Consider the following 19,931-nt stretch of genomic DNA (forward strand, 5'->3'; position numbering starts at 1 on the left):
CATCTCTGTGATATTACGTTCCTCATAGGACATAGTGCATTGCCTTATATAGATTAAGCATTAATGCATATTTATTAAACAAGTTGCTGTTGGTCAGAGTTTGATAGAGAGAGTTTGACTGAGCTATGAAGTCAGATGATTAAAACCCACGCTTTCTATTTTTTACTCTTATTCTACCCTCTTCACAAACTCGAGCTGTGGGAACTTACTATGTACCGGACCTTGGACTTGTTGAAGCTGAACCCCCTTCCCGTCCTGCACATGTATTCTCAGGAGAGAGTTCTGTGGGCGCCTCTCAGAGGTAGCTGCAGCAGCAGCCTTCCTGAGTGTGAGTCCCCGAGCTGACTCATTAGCACTGCAAAACCTTAGACTTAGCCACCTCCTGTCCCCACCCACCTCTTCCCACCTGACGCCTTGACAGAGAAGAACATTTAGATCTACATTATTTTGGAATATATATTTTTTATGGTGTGAATGCTGAAGTCAGTATCCTATTGGCTGGATAATTTTAATGCATGTAACTATTATCTGCTTCATTCCACAAAGACTTTGAAGCAGTTTTATACGTAGCTATATAAAGCATATAGAAAAAGCCAGAAAAAAATGCAAATGCTAGGTTATTTGTTTGGTGCAGATTAGAATGTATTAAGTTGACAAAGAATCACAATGGGATGGACTAATCAGGAAAACCTTTCCAAGAGCAATTAATCTTTTGTGACACTCAAGTCTACTCATTCAGGTCCCTGGAGTTATCTTTTCTTTGGTTTTCTGCTGAGTTGCTCTTAGACTGATGGTATAATGGGAAAGCTCACTCTTAACTAATATTCAAATTTTTCATCATGTTTCTTTCCAAAGAGAAAGGAAAAGAGAGAAAGAGAGACTGGGACTGTTACGGCTTGTTTTGGTAAGAAGCCTAGATAGTTCATAGAACACAACATTTTAGGATATTATCATAGAAATAGAGAATGACCTTTGGGAGGAGAATCAGAATTATCCAGAAGGAAACGTAAATCTGAAAAATGGAAGAAACTTCAAGCAAAAGGCAAACTTTCTAAGGACTCCCACTGTGAAAATAAATGACTGTGGTCAAGCCCAATTTAAAGCTTTGCTTTTCATTTCGAAGTTTTAGAGCAGGAGAAGATCTTCGAGTTCATTTAGTTCAATGCCTTCATTTTAAAGATGAAAAAGCCAGGACGCAGAGAGGTTAAGTGATTTGCCCATGGTCACACAGACAGTGTGGGACAGAACCATGGCTGCATTTCAGATTGTCTGACTCCCGGTTGTGGGCTCTTTGTACTATATTTCATTGCTGCCTGCAGCTGATGTCATTTTGGGAAGAGAGTATCCAGGGGCCTCAGCAACATGGACTGGGAGTGAGAAGAAGAGTTGCAAGAAGCACAGGAGAGCTGGAATCACGAATCCAGTGGCCAGGCTGGAACCAGCAAGGGCCGAAGGATAAAACTCTGCAAAGGGCGTGGCAAATTTTGATACCGTCCTGGTAGAAAGCAATACTGGGGATTCACAGGGCAACATGTCAGCTGCAGAAACAAGTACATTGAATTATGGCATCTAAGGTTTGAGATCTCCATTTTAGTCAGAGCAGGTCTCCAGCTGTCCTTGGTTTGAGGGGACAAGATTCGTGAGCAGGGGAATGCTCTGGGGAGGACTAAGCTGGCTAGCAGAAGCTCGACAGTCTCAGGTTAGAGCATGGCCAACTCCAAATCTGGAATGGAGCTGACACAGCCAGTGGGGAAAGCTTCTAAGCCCACATTTTATCTAACAGAGAAACAATGAGACTTAGAGACAAGAGGAGTAATCGGAAATCACGTCTGTTATGTGGATAACCATGAATTTAACAGTCTTTCCATGCTAGTCTATAAATGTGGTCGAACCAGAGGTAATTTCTTTCTCTCATCATGGCAGACCATTTAAGGAGAGGAGCTGAGCATGCAGGTTGAAGAACTCTTGCATTTAGCTGATGGAGACCATGGAAGACACATGGGTCCCTGGGCATATATTTACTGTGTCAACCAGGATGCATTTGACCTCAAGTGACAGATCACCGAATTAAAACAAGCCATATGGATGTTTACTTTTTACTTAACAAGAATTCTGGAGGTAGGCAGTCCCAGATTTGTTCCGGTGACTCAAAATGTAATTTTACAATTTTGCCGCTCTACCATTCTTAGTGTATGAATCACGACTCCTTTCTTAGTTGCGAGGTGATGGCTGCAGTCCCAGCGTCAGGTCTCCGTGTGACGGTACTCTAAACAGAAAGTAGGAATGAAAGCAAACAAACAAACAAAGGATCTTTCTCTGCATACTTCTCTCATCATCAAAGAAAAATATTTCCCTGAGGCTCCTTTTGGGAAGTTTTCCTTACATTTCCTTTTCCAGAAATAGATCATGGGACATACCTAAACCAATTACTGGCTAATGTGAAAAGATTTGCCATGATTGACTAAGTGTGGTTGACTATTGGATTTCTTCCCAATATTTGTGATTCATCTCCCAGGGGTAGACATATTTTTACTCCATCAAACTTTGTTTCTCTAAGCTTGGAATATTGGGAAGAAAGCCAAGAGTCAGCTACACTTAATTAACTGAATCACGCTTGGCTACAGATAGTGCCTGGTGTGTACCAAATTTTCATCTTGTTTCACCTAACCACATCCTGAAATCAGAAATAAAATATTCAAAGCCAGTTTCTTAAAGGTTCATCCATAACTTCAGAAGTCTCCCTTTTGATTTAATGTAGTAACACAACAATGAATTTAAAAAGTAAATTCAAAAGTAAAAAAGAAACAAACAGAAACCTATAATGTGTTTTCTTTCTCTCATCTGAACTGAATAAAGAAGTATATGAGACCGAAATCATACCATGTTACCTTTTCTCTACCTTATAGTCTTTAACTCTCTTTTCTAATGTTTTACCCTGATCTTTTTATAACTAAGAATGTAGAATACCTTCATTTTCATGGATAAAAATGTAGTTTTCTTTAAATAAATCATATATATATGAAATAAGTCATGTTTTGAATGTTTCTCACCACTGAAGGGTTGAGAATTGAATCACTTGGGTTGCACAGTTACCGTTTGTGGCACAGTCAATTTTATGTTTTCAACAGACCCTGTAGCTAGACTATTCTCAGACTACACATCCTGGTTGATACAGGAGCCATATGACTGAGTTCTAGCCAATGAAATGGCTGTGAGGATAAAATACCCTACTTCTAGGCCTTGCCTATTAAAACTTCTCCATCACAATGTGTTGAATTGTATTCTCCCTCCCCTTCGTTGAAGTACTAACTCCCAGGAAATCAGGATATGACCTTATTTGGAAATAGAATCGCTGCAGGTATAATTAATTAGGATGAAGTCATAATGCAGTAAGGTGGGCCCCTAATCCAATACAAGTGGTGTCCTTATCAGAAGAGAATGCCATGTGCTGTGGTCTGAATATTTCTGTTCCCCCAAAATTCATATGTTAACCCTCAAGATGATGGTGTTAGAAGGTGGGACCTTTTGAGGTGATTTTGGCAATAAAAGCCCTCATGAATGGGACTAGTGCCCTTATAAAAGAGGCTCAGAAATCTCCTTTGCCCCATCCACCATGTGAAGATACAATGAGAAGTTGGCAGCTTGCAACTTTGAAGAGGGACCTTGCTGGAACCTGACCATGCTGGCATCCTAACCTTGAACATCCGGACACCAGAACTGAAAGCAATACATTTCTGCCCCTTTTAAGCCACCCACTCCGTGGCATTTTGTTATAGCAGCCGGAACAGACTAAGAGACCTTGTGAAAGCACAGAGACACAAAAAGCACCACGTGACTGGGGCGGCAGAAATTGAAGTGTTGGCAGCTGCCAGTCGAGGAATGCCTGGGCTGGCAGAGACAAGGGAGAATTCTACCCCGGAGGATGCAAAAGAGACATGGCCCTGCCAACACTTTGATTGTGAACTTTAAACCTCCAAAACTGTGGAAGAATAAAATTGTATTGTTTCCAGCCAACAAATGTGTGGCTTCTGTTCCTGCGACCCTAGAAAACTAATGCACTATTCTCCGGCTCTCTTCTCTCATCAGTTAGCCAAATGCAAAAATCTAGTAGAGAATGGAATGGCAGACCCACGAGTTGGAAGGAGCTTGGATCACTAACTAACTGCATGGCCCAGATACTACCCAGTTATTCTCTGTGTTGAGCAGTGTTATGAGAGAAACAAACCTTGTTTTGTTAAGTGCTGACGCATTGGGGCTCATCATCATAGCCAGTCTTTGTGATTGAAGAGATTATAAAGCCTGGGCTAGAAATGCTGTGAAATTAGTGGTAATCACAATGTAGATAATTTTAGAGTCTCCACCTCTGTAGATGCCACAGATGTAATAAACCGAATAAGCAGACATATTGTCTGCCTGGTTACGAGGCTTTGAATCAAAATTGGGGTATTTTTCTGTCTTAGGTCCTACAATCAGGACCTGTAGTGACCTTACTGTTCTGCCTCATAAACTTAAAACATGCTGAACAACACGCGTGATGATATGGAAAAGAATGTTGGCTTTAATTTGTGAGTGCAAAGTTACCCTTTCTTTTCCTTTAATATTATCGTGCAAATTTCTGTTGGTACATTTTCTGAAATTATAAAAAGAAAGGAGAAGGTTGTTTTGTGTATCTGAAAAATTAAGTTTTTGTCAACACAATGTGCAAATGCAGGTAATTACACAAGCCTTCTTCATCAAATTCCCTTTCCTTCACCCTAGGGCATCTATAGGGATGATTTTGTAATATCCACTTAAACATCAACTGTTTTTGTTTGGAAAGGCAAAAAAGTAAAATATTAAAGAAAAACATGCTCAATTTAGCCAGATGCAACCAGCAGGAAATGTAACCTAACTTGTATTCGGCAATCTGGGTTTCAATATCCTCAATGAACATCCGTTAGCTGTGTGACCTATGGGAATTTGGTCAGTCTCTCTGATCTCCCTTTCATCATTTGATGACATACAGATTGGAGAGTTTTTTAAAGGTGTTTCAAGAAGCTGGAACTTTCCAGATGTTTCCTCAGAGGCTAATTCGAGAAGCTGCCACCAGAATCACACTCTCCCTTTATGTGTTTTATCCATTCAGTTTCAGGGAAAAACAAAGAGAATAAAAACTGATGCAATAATTGTGGAAAACGGTTTGGTGGTTCCACAAAAAATACAACATATAATTACCATATGCCCTATCAATTCTGCTTCTAAGTATATTCCCTAAAGAATTGAAAACAAGGACTCAAACAGATACTCGGATGCCAACATTCATTGCAGTATTATTCACAATAATTCCCAAACAACCAAGTGTCCGTCAACAGATAAGGTGTAAACAAAACATGGTCTATACATGCAGTGGAATACTATTCAGACATAATAAGGAATGGAATTCTGACATGTGCTACAACATAGATTAACCTCAAAAACATTATGCCAAGTGAAAAAAATCAAATGTATGATTCTAGTTATACAAAATATACAGAACGAGGAAATTCATAGAGGCAGAAAGTAGATTAGGGGTTACCAGGGGCTGAGAGAGAGGGGAAATAAGGAGTTATTGTTTAATGAATATACTTGGGGTGTTTACCTGGGTGATAAAAAGATTGGAAGTGGATTGTGATGATTATACCACTGGTTGCGGTAAATGGATTGTGATGATTATACCACTGGTTGCGGTAAATGGTACTAATGCTACTGAATTGTACATTTAAAAATCGTTAAAATGACAAATTTTGTTATATATATTTTTATAATAAAATATAAAATAAAAAATAATTACAAATAAAAATGTTTTCAATTAAATAAACAAATGAACAAACCAGAAGCTTTGGGCCAAGGGGATCTATGTCAACAAAAGTGTGGAAACTCCTGTCTATATCATGTTAAAAAAACAATATGATTGTTTGCCTTGTAGAACTGAATGTTTTTATAGGATCGCCTAACTCTTTCAGAATTAGTCACAGAGATAATTCTACCAAATCAAGCTAGCTCTTCATTCTCATCAGCCCTGGATTTTGGAAGCAAGCTGTGTAATAATGACAGTTTGTGGCAAACAATGATTGCAGGGGGAGCTCCAGCAATGTACCCGGAGCAAGTAACCCTATTCCTGGATAAGTGACAGTTTCACCACTGCTTTAGAGAGAGCACAGATCTCTAGGTTCAGGAAATTAGGTTGTTGTTGTGGTATCCCTGAATAATGGAAGGTTAGCACAGGAAATGGTATTGGGGCGGGGTGGGGTGAAGCCAGGAGACACTTTAATAAGATTTTTTTTCATCCCTCCTATGTAAGTGAAGGCTCTTTTCCTGAAGGTCGTGAAGGGTGGTATCAGTGGTGGGAGTTGAGTGTTTTATTCAGTGATTGATGCTGGTCAATATTTTCTTTACGAAATTATCGTTACCTTCAATATTGTCCAATAAAAGTGATTATAATTTATGATCTTCAAAGAAGTACATGTTCTTTTATCTTTTACTTAGCGCATGGGCAGCATGTGCGATGGTTGCTTGAGACTCTTAAGCGGGCAATCTGGAATTTGTTTTCCCCCTCCACACCCTTTCTCTATGCCTTATGTTTAGAATCTGTTTAATTGACTAGATGATGAAAAATGTTACTTCTATGAGACTGATTGAAAGACTGAACAGTCAGAAAAAACCTTTTATTGTTTTCTTTTGAGCTTTCCGATATGATAGAGACTTATCATCAACCAAGTCTCTTTTCATTGTTTTGTGTCTTAGAGAAGAGAAACTTTTAGAAGCACATTTATAGAACTGCCAAATTGGTTTCAGAGAGCGTTACATTCTTATTTTAATTGGGAACAACAGTTGCATTTTAACATTCACCATTTGCCAGTTATAAAACACCACAGAGCAAAATGGAATGACAGTTCTTTTTCCCGTATATCTTGTGAAACAATATGAATATACCATTATATTAGAATGTGTTTTATTTATGTTAAATAATTGGCAGTGGAAAAAAATAATTGGCATTGGAACTCCCTTTTTAAGACAACTTTAATATAACTATCCTGGGAAAGAATTTCTTAAATCTGAAAGTTGATTGTTACTTTTGTTAGTGATGGTTTTATCAGGGTGAATGTGCCCTTTTCTTCCTGATTTTGCTAAGTTCAGCCTATTTCATTAAAGATTAGACCCTTCTAAATTTCTAAAAAGTGCTGGACCCCAGTCCTAAATGGATGTTTTTTTATTTTTCTAAATTGCTGTTATCCAAGAATTTTGTAGAAGCACCATGGTGAATTAGACTGACTAATTTTGGATACGTTTGATACTTTGTCTGAATAAAGACAGTCTTTCAACGCCCAAATCCTTTCAACACTGCATTTCTCATATTCCAGTTGTTGACCCTCAAAACTTGCTAGAGTTAGAGCAGATTTGTGAATCAAAGGAGGTCACATGTTGAGCGATGTGTGCCTGCCAGCTGGATTGTGTCTCCTTAAGAGAAATAAAACCAACACCAAAAGTGAGATTAGTTTTGATTATAGAGATGTTAATAAAAGTTGTTACAGAATTTTGAGTGCCTGTCGTGTGGAAAGAAACTTCTAGAGCTATTTCCTTTAAACCTAAAAAATGACCCTACAAGTAAAGTACTACAAAAGAAAATGTACACTGTCCTGTGTGAGTATATTAGAGAAAAACTGTTCTAAAAGTTTTCTTAAGGAGGAAACATTTAAGCAAGAATCTGAGGAGTATCCACTTGGAGAACAGAGAAAAAGATGTTCTTGGTAGATGATGAAAATATATAAATTCTGAGGTATGACATGGTTCAGGCTATTCAAAAAGCAGAGAGCAGTGCGGGCTACTGTAGCTGGAGGCAGGTAAAGGAAAGGGGCGTACCATCTGGTAAGAAAGCAGGGACCAAAATTATTTATATCGATCATTGCATAGATGCTGTCTATGCTCTCTATTATATCCAGTCAGGACACTCATCCACTTAAAATTTTTTTTTACTAAATTTAGATTTTATTTTATTATATATGTTTGTTAAAGCAGACATATATGCAAAAAATCCAAGTATGAAATCAGAACAATTCTATAATTATCATACATATATACCTGCATGAACACACAGTATAATTTCTGAGGCTTTGTTAACACACCATCAAAGTAACTACCTCTTTCAATGAAAAGCAAAAAAACAATTTACATATCTTTAAGATGAATTTGTTCAATGTAATTACTCACCAGTAAATTTAGTTAAGCATGTTAATTCAAATGGTACCCTGATTGGTTGAGATATAAATATCGAAACCCAGTGATTATAAGACAAAATCTTGAGACAGTAAAGTATATTTCATTCTTCAGAATATGTGGACTCATTTTCAGTTACGTTTTTGAACATTAGTCATTTTTTTGATTACCACAAAAACAAACTCACCCAAGACTTTGCGTGTGTAATAGACTTTGTTGGAATTGGAGATGTGGACAAAGTTATAGCATAGCCATGTAAACAAATTAAAAATTGAATATTAGGCATCGATTGTTTAAAAGATATCTTATAGCCATATCTACCAGTGTAGACTCCAGCCTTCCCAATGTTTTTTCTTTTTTCTCTTTGATCTTTCCTCTCTCAGCCTTCTCCTCCCTTCTCTAGCTTCTCTCTCTCTCTTATGCTCTCTAATTAGGACACAGCTAATTCCTGTTCATGTTGAATGCAGGTCAGTATATCAATCTTTTGTTGTTGTTTTTGTTAACTAATATCCTCAGGGATTCACTTTCCATCCCAAATGACTTGACTACAAAAATAACTTCATGAAACAATGACAGGTCCTTTTCCATTGCAAATTCTGATGACATGTGTTAAGGTAATTTTTTTGTTATCTTCATGCCTGTAAATTGCAGTCTCACCCTTATTAATTCATACATACAAAGCAGCACACAGAATACTCCACATTTTGTACATTTGTTTCGTGATAAACTTATCACCAGAGGCCAATTGGGATAAGAAAATTAGCTAAATAATATTTTCATTGTGGTTGTATTAAAATGCTATGAAGAGATTCTATTTCCTGGGCCCATTACATGTAGTCCAGGGAAGTATAAGTTCTGTTTATGGAAATGACCTGTTGTGACAACTTATTATCTGACCATCCCTTACTCCAAATGTGACCATCCCTTTACTCCAGTTTTTTCTCTTGGTATAGAAGTCAGATACCTTGGTTGTAAACACTAAAATCTTCTTTGACTGGTTTTAATGAGAGGCTAGTTTGAAGATCTTAGGTAGCTCACAGACTCTCAGGATTGTAAGAAAACCAGTCTCAGAAGTTATGCAGCCAGGAGTAATACCCAGTTATATTGGAATAGGAGAGCAGAGGAGACAAAAATATCTGCTTCGAGGCTTTGTAAAATGGACATAATTTTAAGATTAATTGGATATGAAAATAAGAGAAGGGAGAAATTAAATATGATTCCCAGATTTATGGTTTAAGAGCTAGTGATTTGATAATTCCATTTATTGAACATTGTGGGCTACTAAACATTATGTGTGGCTACTCAGCATCTCTTGAATTCCATTCTTGGGCTTGAATAATGCTTACATTACAATACTGTCACAACAAAGTGGAAGCTTAGATTTATTTTTACAACTTTATTGCATATATATATATATATATATATATATATATATATATATATATATTTTCCCCAAAAAAGAGCATCATTAGGGGATAATCTCTGCAGACAATCTTCGGGTTAGCATGGTGGCAAGTCTTAGGGCATTGCCTTCCACTTTGGCGCATCTTCCTTTAAGCTGCAGTATTGCCACCAAGGAGTAGAAGCCAGGGTGTTTTTGCTAGAACAACTCTGATGGGATATAATCAGGTCTGATTCTGGGCTGCATGACTTCTAGTCTTACTGCTACAGCCTCCAGTTTCTCTTCAACTAGTCTTGCTTTCCTGCCAGTCTTTATTTTCCAGTGTAGTCAGAGTCATCCTTAAAATATTCCTCCCTTAATAAAATCTTGCCAGTGGTATTCATCAGGTCTAAGAAATAGAACAAAAACTCTTAAGGTATTGATTTCTTAGGGTGGCTATAATAAATGACCACAAACTTGGATGGCTTGAAACAAAAGCAGTGTATTCATTCACATTTCCCGAGGCTAGAAGTCTGCAGTCAAGGTGTCAGCTAGACTATGCTTCCTCCAGAGGTTCTTGGGGAGAATCCTTGCTTCTTCTAGTTTCTCATAGCTACAGGCTTTCCTTGGCTTTTGGCAGCATGTTCGCAGCCTCCATGCCTCTGTCTTCACATGACAGACTTGCCTCTGTGTGTCTTGCTATCTTCGCATGATGTTCTCCTCCTCTCATAAGAAAATGAATCACGTTGGATTAGGACCTACCCTGATTCAGAATGCTCTCGTCCTAAATGGATTACATCTGCAAGACTCTATTTCTAAATAAGGTCACGTTCACAGGCACTGGGACTCAGACCAGTATCTTTTGAGGGTACACAATTTAACCCTAACAGTGGCCTACAAGGTAATCTGTGGTGTGGCCACTGTTTACTCTTCTAGCCTCACCTTATTCATTTTCCTTTTCCTCATTCTACATTCCAGCCATTCCTAACTTCTTTCAGTTTTTTGCAAGCACCACGTTCTCTCTGATCCCACATAGCCTCACAAATAGATTTCCTCTCCCAGGAATACTCTTTCTTCATCTATCCTCCTCCCCACCATGTCTTACCAATTCTCAGGTGTCTTTTATATCTCCCGGACACCCTACCTGCGTTTTCATAGGTAATTGAACCTTCTCCATCATAACACACATCACATGTTATAGTGATTTCTTGCCTGAAACCTTAGCTCCAAGAAATGTGGGATGATGTCTGTTTTGTTCAACAGTGTAGTCCTAGCACTTGACATATGCTTATCACATAGCAGACTTGGAATAAAAATAAATAAATTTGGGAACCATTAGGTAATTTTGAATACCTGTAAACCACTTAGTTATTTAGCTTTGGACCTTGGCGGAAAGGCCTAGTGTTTTGTCAGGCAAAACTCTTTAATACAGAGTTGATTAAGAGTAATAAATTGCAGTTCTTAGAAGGTTGTATGTCACAGAAGCTCTACAACCTTCTTTGTATAGGAACGACCTCAGATAATAATTTTGTGATAATCTCTTATTGGTTGGCTGGATTCTCTGTCAATTTAATGAAAACACAATTTCACGGTACCTTTTAGACATTGCTCATTTCTTTGATTTAGTGAAGTCATTTTATAACTTAATTTTATACTAGTTTTTACAATAATAATCAATGTATTTCTAGTTGTTATGATTACTGTTAATTTCTAATAATGTCAAGGCTTCAAACACTTGAAATCAGTGTTTCGTGCAGCCTCCATAGATTTGTTGGTTGTCTAGATGAACTGCTTAGTGTTTAGGACACATATTTCTGATTCTCACTCTATATTCTGTGTTAACTCTTCTCTTAATTACTCTGAAAGAGGAGGGCTTAGCAGTCCTTGAATCACAACTAACACAAAAATAGTTCATATTCATCTTTAGATCCTTCTGTATTTACAGGTGAATAGATCTGTTTTGGTAATTCAAAAATGTATGTGAAATGTACTGATTTAACATTGGTATCTCATTTTCTGAACACTGCTGTCTTTTCTTCTACCTTTAAGGTTCTTGAAAGAAATGTATTTTAATGTTTTTATTTTTTAATTATACTTATTGTACTGTAAGTTGCGTGGAGAATTAAAAGATAAGAAGAAATGAAAATACATTTGAGGGAGCACTTTATCAATTTTTCTGCTAAATGACTTTAGGGAGTGCTTGAATATCAGTATTATTTATATAATATTACATGTAGTAACAAACAGATGCTCTCGAGTGGCAAAATTTGTCATAAAAAATTACTAAATGTCAAAGTTCCACCTAATACTTATGTAATCCGCTTTTAATATCTTCTAGTTTCTACACAACACACACACTGTACACAAACAGACACACACACACACTCAACCTGAATTTTATGAGTGCGGGAACCACTGTTCACCACTTTTTACCCAGCTGAGTATCCAGTAGGCTAGTGAAGCAACACAGAGACAGCGGGTGTGTTTCTTTTTTCTTAAAAAAATATTTTTAATAACTATAGCCCCTTGTCTTCTTAGGTGGTCTCCCATCCAAGTACTAACCAGGCCTGACCCTGCTTAGCTTCCGAGATCAGACAGGATCAGGCTTGGTCAGGTTAGCATGACTTGTAGATCCAGTATGTTTTGACAGTTCCTCACTGTTCCTCCACTGGGTGTTCCCATCTTCCTCTTCCTCTCCAGGGCTTCCATGAATCTGCAGTATTTATCAAAGAAGTCAGGAGATTTAGTTAATTCGAATGGGAAACAATTACATCTTTATTTTCACTAACTTCTAGGTGATATTTAGCATTTTCTTCAACTGAGTGTAAGCCAGAAACCTCAGTAATTTTAGCAGTATCTGCAATTGTTTGTCACCAAGAGGAGCTATAAGTATTTCTTGACATGCTTGTTGTATATATCTCAAAGATATTTTTGAAATTGTGGTAGTTACTCCAACGAGATCTTATTTTTTAGTGCACGATATACAAGACACATGTATTATATCACAAATTTGTTTCTTTTAAAAAATTTGTTAACTTTTTTGCTTTCTTTTATACTCATTGCATTTCATGCATTTAAAAACATTATTCTGTCAACAGAATGACAAAGAGATCCATTGCATGAAGTGTCTAAGAACTCCTGCTCTAGGCATTGTGAGCTGCAGTTTTCATTTTATTTGGTGCTTTAACAGGTCACAACACAGTAATTCAAGGGCTTAAAGTAACATGGGTCATGTGCAATAGTCACTTTCAGGTGACCTGGCCCCATGAAGCCTGGGATAAAATCTCCCATATGCCTCCTCACCCTCAGGACCACCCCACCTCCAAACTTGTCCTAGCCTCTAGTTGCCTGCATATTTATCCCTTCTCTTATTTTAAAGTTGTTGCAGCTCCGTTTACCTTTTAGGCAGCATGAAAATTATCTAGATTCAAGTCCTGACTCTTTCACTTACTAGCTGTGTCTCATAGTTCACATAATTCTATGATTTCTTTTGTTTGTCGCATGAATAGGGTAAAGAAAATGGATGTAAATTTCAGCTCTACCATTTTCTAAGAAGTAATGTGAGCAGTTTATTTTTATAAGCTTGGTTTCTTTATCTGTAAATGAGAGAATAGTTCTAGTAAGAAGGAAAAACATAAAAGATCTAACATGCAGAGAGAATATTTGCCCTTGGACAGTTTCTAAACCTTGTCGTGCCTTATTTTTCTGATCTGTAAAACATGGATACTAATATTTACTTCACTGTGAAGACTAAATTAATTGGTACATGTAGAGCACTTAGAATTGTGCCCAGTGTGGAGTAAGGTGTTTATTATGTGCCAGGTAATTCATATTTATTATCTCATCTATTTGTTCTCCAGACACTAGAGGTAGGTACTATTTCCGTCATCCCATTTTATGGATGAAGAAACCGAGTCCCAAGGAGATTAAGTTACTTGGCCAAAATTGTACAGACGATGAGTGGTAAAATTAGGTTTTCAACCCAGACTTTCTGGCTGCATTCTATTATACTGCCTTATTAACAAGCACACACCTAATTTTCTGGAAATATTCCAAGAGTTCTATGAGATAATTAGCGTAAAAACTCATGGTGTACTGTGAACTGATACACAGATGTTAAGATATTAAAAATCATATATGAAGCTTAAAATAGGTATATTCATTTTATACTTATATTTGCAAATTCTCTAATTGGCCTTTTTAGCAGTAACCCTATGTTTCAGGAAATTGACATAGCATTGTTTGAAATTCAGCTGTTTACTTACTTTGAGCTTTTGGATTAGTTTTATTCTTTATATAATTTTATTTTATTTTTTATAACTCTATGAGTGAGTTCAGACCTCGGTCAAAACACTGTATTGGGCAGGATTTTAGCATCAATAAGGAAGTAGTATGACAGGCAAGGCCGTTCGGTACTGTGGACCAGGAAGTAGGCAGGGCATGGAGGACACCTGTGAAGGTGTTCCGAGCTCTTCCCAGACAAAATGGACTCCAGAGATGCAAAAACCCATCTCTGGTGCTGCACAGCTGAGTTTATTTATCTCTTTTGCACATGAGTTGGTACTAGGAAAATGCCATGTTACTCATGAAATAGTCCAGTGTGTTGAAGACAGCTTTTGGAACCCTTATTAACCAAAAGTTTATTGCATCTCTGTTTCCTCAGGTCACAAAAGCCTGAAAGTAGAAGTGGGGTTACAGTTGTTGATTGTAAGCACATTCCCCTGTGCTGTGGTGGTTCTCACCAGACCTACCTTACGATGGTGGTATGGGGATTGAGTGAATACAAGAAAAGTAATTCGCAATATCTAATACATGTCTTCATTATTTAATAAAGAATAATTGTGGTCAACATCTATTTTACTGAAGCTTCGGCTCTCTGAGAAATCGCCCTATTATTTCTGGAAGTCACCGGGACATATCACTTGTGGGCTCATAATGAAGTCTTCTCAATGGCGATGCGATGGTTGTTAGCTTCCTCACTTCCGTGGGCTGAGCCTTCGATCCCTGCTAGGCTGTGGGAGGCCCCTCTCTATCTCAGCTGCCCTCTGAGCTGGTGGTGCCTGTTGCTGGTGCCTGAAGCATGTCATGATTCCATGGCAGCTCTGCGAAGTATCTGGTGTGCTGATGTGACAGCACCTCCCTCCTTTGGGTCGCACCCCGTACTAGAGTCCTGGTGCACTGGCAGCACTCTGGCTACCTCATCTCCTCACATTTTGCAAATAGACATGGATCCTTCAGATTGTTTTGCTCACAGTTTTCTCTCTTGAGGGTTGGAAAAATCAGTCCATGGGGACTGCTCTATAGGACAAATTTGGGTAAAGGATAATATTCTGTCCTTAGTTCTGCTTTTTCCCTTTTCTGCCAGCTTTGCCTTTTCTTAAAATGAATGTTTTCCTTGACAGCCTGTTCATGCCTCCTACAAAAATACAGACACCTGTGTGCTCCTCTCATATAGCCTCCAGATGTTTCTTAACATCATTAGTAAGCAATGCCTAGTATCAGACTGGACCCATACCTCAAACACATACATGGTGCATTTATACTAATAGATAGATAAAGAGCATTAAGTAAGCCAGAAGGCATTGGTGTTTTCTTCCATTTGAATGTGTGTAATCACTATTCCTCTTCGATTCTGGTAGATGTTGGCTTTTATGACTTAGGATGACATTGTTCAGTATAACTTTTTTTTTCAGTTATGATGAACTATTTTGTTAAGGTCATGCTTTCTCAAGGTTTACTACTAAATAACACGATTATAGGTCATGTTATTTTTCATTTGAGTCATAGTTAAGCTTCCTATTTTCTTTTGAGAGTTCAGATAGTGTTTGTATAGAAAATTATTAGTAAATTCTTTGGCATCTATTGTAAATACTGTTTCAGCTGATGAGCTTTTTGGATCCTCAACATTTGAAGGAGAGAGAGAAGAAAACATTGATATATCCCTATTTTGTCAAACCCGATGCAGCTAGAATCAGGTTCAATCTGTAGAGCATTTGTCATTAATAAGATATGCAGAGAAAATAAAACGTGAAAACACCAAGCCAAAAATAAACAGCAGGTAATAAGTGTTCACCTCTTACTGACTTTGTACCATTGCTCTTGATAATCATAGCAAAGCTGAGGCACTTTCATTCTTGAATGTTTACTCAGAAAATGACAGTTCTATTTTTCTTGCCCCAACTCTGAGTAACTTCTGTTCTATCAACAGCTTTAGTAATATTAACTTTGATGTCTGTATTTGCCTTACCTGAATTATAGAAATAAAAATAAGTTGGTAGTAGGGCCTTGAATTTTTATAACTTTTGGTTTTTTAAGTTGTTTATGCAGCAAATGATCAAAAGAAATGAGCCTATTTTTAATAATGCAAATAAGTCAGCTTAATTTGCTTATCAAAACTATGTATTTTCCTTAGCAATTCTCTGAGAGTAAGTTATATATAAAGCTACTGTGGTACTGTAATTCTTTTCCTAGCTAAGAAGAGGTTTAAAAAACTTTATAGATATGTCTCTCAAACCGAAGATAGATGAATTTATACTCCAAACCTCAAATTTTATATTCCCGTAAGCTATGAATCGTCTTTAACAAAGATTTCATGCTATCTTTCACATCAATAAGATCCACACAGAGGTTTCTTTTATTATTATTTTTTATTCTGAAATATTCTTTCTAACTTCAAGCTTTCTTGTGTTAGTTAACTCCTATATATATCTTTCCAATTCTAGCTTAGAGAATGCTTTTACAGAAGGCCCTTTGGGATCCACTCATTTATGTTACATGCACTAACCTCCTTTGCATTCTTGTTTAGTTCTTATAATTTCCCTTATCAAAACAAAACATATATGTCAATCGTATATGCAGATTTTAGGTTTACATTTTATTTATAGGATTTTTTCTCATACTAACCCCCCTATAGGTAACAACTTAAACTTCAAACAAGATACAAGAAAACAATGACCTGAAGGCACTGGAGATTAAAAAAAGTAGGCATATTCTCATGGAAGAGTCAAAACTCCTAAGAGACCAGCACCAGATGAGTTTCATGTCTTTATGGCTTTTATTCTGAGTACAAGCCAATGTCAGCACTGGTTAGGGTAGTCAAAACTCAGAAAATGTGAAGCGAAGCTTTCTTGGCCTCAGAAACAGAGGACAGCTTTGGGGACACTAGCCATGAAAAAGAGAGGGAGACTCCTAAGCTGGAGAGAACCAGAAAGGGGGTACTCCAAATTCTGTGTAAAAATACCATTCAGGTCTCCAGCTGATGTTCTGATAATTGCAAAGGCAGAGAAGAGAAGACTCAATTCTTCAGACAGAACTGAAATTGAGTTGCTAATCAAGAGAGAGTTTGTACATTGGGTGCAACCAAGTTAATTGCTTATATAAATAGAAATATTAACGCCCTTCTGAGGGACATGACAGGATCCAGAGTCTCTATGAAATAGTCTTCACAATGTCTGGCACATAATACAAAATTATTCAAAATGTAGAGAACCAGGCTCAAAAGAATAATAATTCAACTGCAATCAACCATGAGATGATCCAGATGTTAGAATGAGCAGACAAGGATTTGAAAGCAGCTATTATAACTATACTTAGTGAAGTCAAGGAAAATAAGCTAATAATAAATGGAAACATAGGTAAGCTCAATAGGAAAATAGAAATAAATAGAAATTCTAGAACTAGAAAATAAAATAATCAAAATTAAAATTCTCTAGATAGGCTTATCAGCAGAATGGAGATGACAGGGGAAGTTGTCAGTGAACTCAAAGATAACTCAATAAAAGACTAGACTGAACACAGAAAACAAGATTGAAAAAAGTGAACATAGCCTTGGGGTCCTGTGGGCAATAACAAAATGACACAAACAAAAGCATGGCATAATCAAACTGCTGAAAGCTAAGAAGAAAGAGGAAATTTTAAAGCAACTAGAGAATAGTGACATTTTATATGTAGGTGTATACACAGTATTAATGTATGACGATAGAAACCAGAATGGTGGGGGAATGGGGACACAGACTGCTTGGGAATAAACAGGAAAAAATTTGGGGTCAATATCATGACAATAGATTTGGGTTACATAGTTGTGTGCATTTATTATGACAACAAATATACACTTCAGGTTAATACATCGCGTTATGAGTAAATTTAAATTTTATATCAAATGGAAAAAACTAATCCAAAAATTGTAGTTACTCCCACTAGCTTTAGATACTCTGAGGATAGAAATCCATTTGAATTTCTTCTTTGTGACTCTTGTGTTGAATAAAATTCTTGACATAAAGTACATTCTCAGTAAATTTTTTGTTGAGTTAAATTTAATTCCACATATTCCTTTTCATCTTTGCTGATCTAATACAGATGAGTGGATCATGATCATAGTTCTGAAAAGTAAAGAGAAGGATAAAACAAGGAATCTGTATAATCGTGAGCATCACGGACTAATGAGAATTTAAATATAATATATAATGTTGGTCATAAAATGACACGTTACAGTTTATATTTTACAATTTCCATTGTTCTATATCAAGTGCCTAATATAAGCCAAGAGCTTAACATACATGATCTCAAAGAACGTATAATATACATTGTCTAAAAGAACACTCCAAAGTAGATTCTCTCTCCTTTCTGCAGTTAATCAGAGACTAATGAAAGGTAAAGGGTTGAGATTATATGGCTGATAAATGAGTAGCTGTATTAATTAGGATATTGATAGGAAATAGTTCTTCCCAGATGTTTCAAATGAAGAGAATTTAATGACAATCTACATATAGGGGTCTGGGTAGGATAAAGGGAACCAAGAAGGGACAACGAGGTACTCAGAGGAAGGCAACTTAAAGAACCCATTGCAAATCCTTAGGTCTGGAAGGACCAAAGGCAAAAATAGTATTTCAGGAACCAAGTAAGAACTGGAAATATAGAGGATAGTTTAGTGCAAACTCTAGAAGTGAAGGCTTGCAACTACTGTCCAAATGTGGTGTGGAAGAAGGGAAAATATACTCATCCCTCTTATTTTCTGCCTTATCTCTTGCAGGTGCCTCCCAATGGTCAAACCCAACTGAATGTCAGCAGTCAAGGATGCTACCAGAGCCAGCCTCCCAGGACACAGAGCAGGTCAGAGAAAAATAAAGAATAGCATGGGTGGGAGTAATTGGATATTAACCAATACTTGTAGCCATACCCAGATGTGGTCCCATGTTCTTGTGTCTTCTAGGCTCATGTTGTTTCTTATACATCAAGCTGACTCATTTTAGTAGCCACCATGAATTATATCATGGCTAGAAACTTGTTGAATTAGGCACTCACAACTTCTTTTCTCACTATCAGAGGGTCTTCACATAGCTTCTGAGTTTTGATGGGGTGTAAAGGATGGGACCGAACTTCTATTATCTAGGTTAGTTCTTGGATCATTAGCTCAAACACCCCCAGCCATTTTTCAGATTCAGCATACAATTGTCCCCAGGTTAGTGGACTCTTTAAAGACTTTCACATGAATGAAACTGAGTTACTAATTAAATGCCATAAGGCTAACTGATGAACGAGTACTCTTTAATGTGACATTTTAGAGCACAGAAAAGACGAGGACTAAGGTAATTGTTCTCCAGCTCGCTAAATGTAATACAGCTAAGAGGGTGCAGGGTCTGGCTTCAATTATCTCTAGCCCAGCAGGTCTTTTAGAAATGTCTTTTAGAACTGCTGGCCTTATCCAGTTGTCTTGGCAGCATAGAACACAAACGTCCCATGAAATGTGGTTGAAAATACAGATCGAATTAAATATTCTTTGCTAAGTGTTAATTAAACAAGTTAATTAATCTCGCCAAACCTCAACTTCTTGTACGCAAAATGGGGATAATAATAGCGTGTACCTCATATGATGGTTGTGAAATTTAATGAGGTAACAAACACAAAGCACTTATAACAGTGCCTGGAAAATAATAAGCACTCGATAAATGTTAGCTGTTATCATTGTTATTATTTTCCTTTGTGCTGAGCAATGTTTTTTGCACACTGTTGGCCATGATTCCTTCTCTAGGTTGTTTCAAGAGCTTTTCTGAGTTTTCTCTTTTACATTTTGTTCATTTTCTTTTAATTTCAAGTTTGTCGTCTCGGCAGAGACTCTGACCCACTGGTAGTTCCAACTTTGATTAATTATAAAATGCCATGAATTTGAGTCCTTGCATGGCACTGACCTGAGAAATATTCATATTCCTAGGTTTATTGTGGGTTGAAGCCCTGCAAAAAGCAAACTTTGACCCATATTTCACTTGTGCTGAGTAGAAGAGGGGCAAGATTTGTATAAGAAGAGAATTCTTGATCAGAACTT

At 37.2% G+C, this 19,931-nt stretch overlaps 1 long non-coding RNA gene across 1 annotated transcript in view; it reads left to right on the forward strand.

Annotated features, from left to right (window-relative positions):
* The window catches only part of LOC118600334, a 108,458-nt gene extending 89,731 nt beyond the window's left edge, over positions 1-18,727 (forward strand). The window contains exon 3 of the long non-coding RNA XR_004956318.1: positions 18,642-18,727. This is a non-coding gene — a long non-coding RNA (uncharacterized LOC118600334). The remainder of the gene's footprint in view (positions 1-18,641) is intronic.
* The last annotated feature ends 1,204 nt before the right edge of the window (positions 18,728-19,931 follow it).

The sequence above is a fragment of the Rousettus aegyptiacus genome, unplaced genomic scaffold (assembly GCF_014176215.1).
Source record: "Rousettus aegyptiacus isolate mRouAeg1 unplaced genomic scaffold, mRouAeg1.p scaffold_m13_p_3, whole genome shotgun sequence".
In the NCBI taxonomy this organism is placed as follows: Eukaryota; Metazoa; Chordata; class Mammalia; order Chiroptera; family Pteropodidae; genus Rousettus; species Rousettus aegyptiacus.